The sequence below is a fragment of the Geospiza fortis genome, unplaced genomic scaffold (genome assembly GCF_000277835.1).
Source record: "Geospiza fortis unplaced genomic scaffold, GeoFor_1.0 scaffold394, whole genome shotgun sequence".
NCBI classification, from domain to species: domain Eukaryota; kingdom Metazoa; phylum Chordata; class Aves; order Passeriformes; family Thraupidae; genus Geospiza; species Geospiza fortis.
The window spans coordinates 447,955-450,592 of NW_005054509.1; the positions used below are offsets into that span (position 1 = coordinate 447,955).

At 38.7% G+C, this 2,638-nt stretch overlaps 1 long non-coding RNA gene across 1 annotated transcript in view; it reads right to left on the minus strand.

Annotated features, from left to right (window-relative positions):
* Window positions 1-1,315: 1,315 nt before the first annotated feature.
* Window positions 1,316-2,638, minus strand: part of LOC115948758 — a 5,335-nt gene continuing 4,012 nt past the window's right edge. The window contains exon 4 of the long non-coding RNA XR_004082539.1: window positions 1,316-1,423. This is a non-coding gene — a long non-coding RNA (uncharacterized LOC115948758). The remainder of the gene's footprint in view (window positions 1,424-2,638) is intronic.

A 2,638-nucleotide genomic window follows, 5' to 3' on the forward strand; every position in this document is an offset into this window, starting at 1 on the left:
TTGCAGGATTTAGGTGCCTGCTAAGGCGGGTCATAATGGAATTCATGCTATTGTTACTTTTGTTGATTTTCCAGCGGAATGGGGAAGGGAAACAACTCACCTCATATGCCCAAAGGCTTAAGTGCACATCTTGTCCTCCATACAGCACAGGCACGCTGCCATACAAAATAACATGGCACAATTAGGAAAACTGAGTGAATAAACAAACAAAAATAATTTCCAATAATAAATCACTTTTCAAATTCCATTTAGTAATCCTCCTAAGCAAATCTGTTTAAAAATCACTGGTATTACATGCAGTATAACTGCTATGGGTTTCCTGGCTCACTATTTAAACTTTTATGGGCTGAAATCGGAGAAAAACATCAATTCACCAACATCACTAGCAAAAACAATTGTTGCAGCAAGGACAGGGCTCTACCTATACAGCTTGCCTGGGCTCTTGAAATTGTGTATTTCTTATGGTATCAGACATAGAGCACCATGTGAGGCCAGTTCATAGCCTGTGCTAGCTCTCCTCTGAGCTGCACTGCAGTATTTTGGACTACAACTTGTTACTTTCAATAGATTTTTAATAGTATTCAAAAAGATAAAATTAGCTTCTCTATAAACATTGCTCTTCTCCAAAGTGAAGCTTCCCTTTAAATTATGACTCCATGACAGTTGTTTGGTCAGCCATTTATAATGACTTTTACAACCTGTGTTGGATCACCTTGGATTTTATTTGTATTTTTTTTTCAATTTCATTAATCTCATATTGATTTTCTTCCTGAAAGGTGTTGTTGATGTTTCTGAGCCTTTCTTCTATTGAAGTTCTTGATCTATTTCTTCCCAAAAATGTGTCTGTTGCAGAGGAAGATGTTGGTCTTTAGGGATTGCAAAATCAGGACCAGCAGAGACAAAATAACCAACTGTTATTTTCCGTTACTGGTAGAAACCTGAGGTACAGAATAAGACCTCACTGAAACTGGCTGTGCATAACTGCAGATGAAAGCATCAGATAGCTTCAGATACAGAATGACTGTTGGTTTGAATGGGTTTATGTTTATGTTACGTACATTGACTTCAAATAAAAGGAAACTTTTTGTCTCCAGCACTGTGAACAGGGCAATCCAATCGAGGCTCCTTAGCACCGCTGCTGCAGCTGATGGAATTTTCTGAAGATGGAAACCTAGACCATAAGGAAGATGAAAAAAGAGAAGGCAACATACCTTGTTTTCTTTCACTCATTTTACTCCCTCCTCCCTCCCTGGAGCCTCAAGAACCGTTTGTAGGTTCTCCTAGAACACGGCCATCTACCAAAGTGAATGCAAATGGTGTTTCTTCACTCGCAGGGTCTGCTCTTGCTCTCCCTGAAATCTGCAGCGAGATTCTTGCTGTCTTCAGTAGTACCAGGACAGGTTAACCAGGCCTTGAGAGTCCCCTAATGAAAAAGAGCTATGAGTACTGAATGGGAGAGAGCATGGCTTCCTTGAAAGGCTAATTATTTTGAGAGCTACCCATTCAAAAAAAGTCTGATCAATGGGAGAACAAATTAACAATGAAGAATCTTTCATAAAACCAGACAGTGGAATTCAAGAGGACAGTCACAAATTAAAAGAAATGTCAACATATCAAGTGGCAGGAACTTCAAAAGGCAATTTTTTCCCTAATTTCCACAGGCATTCTTCATGAGCAACATCAAGAAGTGTAACATGCTAATAGCTAATAACAGGGTAAGATTCACTAATTTACTAACTGAATAACTTCATGTGTATCAAAGGAATAGTTTTCTCATTTAATTTTTTTTTAAGATACAAACTAAACTGAGTATTATCAAGTAGATAAAAACTGCATAGTTTACAAGTAATCACTAAAATAGCCATTTTAGAATTAAGATTGCTTTTTTATGTTGGATGTCTCCTTTAGGTTTAAGCAATCACATATCTTTTATCCTCATTAAAACTCAGATTTCAAAAAAGAAATCGGGAAGGTATCTTTGTGGACATGTGATGTTTTGCTAAAAACAGTGTTTTGCAGAGACAGACCTGTCATGATCTTAAAATCTGAAAATGTTGAGGACTGCAGAGGGAACAGGTTACCCAGAGAGGGATACCAAGCATTTGGCCAGGTAAAATGACAGCAGACATAATCTAGTGTTGGTTCAGTCCTGCTTTGAGCAGAATGCAGGAGCTGATCTAAAGGCCCTGTCCAACCAGTATTTCTATGGTATAACTCAGATTTAAGCCAGTGGTGTTATCAAAATCTTAACATAGATGATGTCAAACAACTAACTTAATATTCACACACCAGAAAAGAGGAAGGAAGACACACCTCCCCAGCTGGCTTGTTTTCTCAGAGCCAACTCCTCGCCAACAGGGCACACCACTGCAGTGTGTCACACACTGGTATCACCTTCCTCTCCTCGTATCTCAGCCACAAACATGATGTGTTGTGATGCCCCTTTAATGGGGAAGGTCAGGCTGTTGGAACTAATGGTTTTGTGGCAGATGGAGAAACATTTGCAATTGGGAAAAAAACAATCTCACACTGCCAAAACATTAATAATTCCACTTTCTTGGAAATATTCTGTCACTGTCACCGCTACATGTAAATTTGTCATGTAAATATGACTTCTTCCAAGGAAAAAGGCATGGTT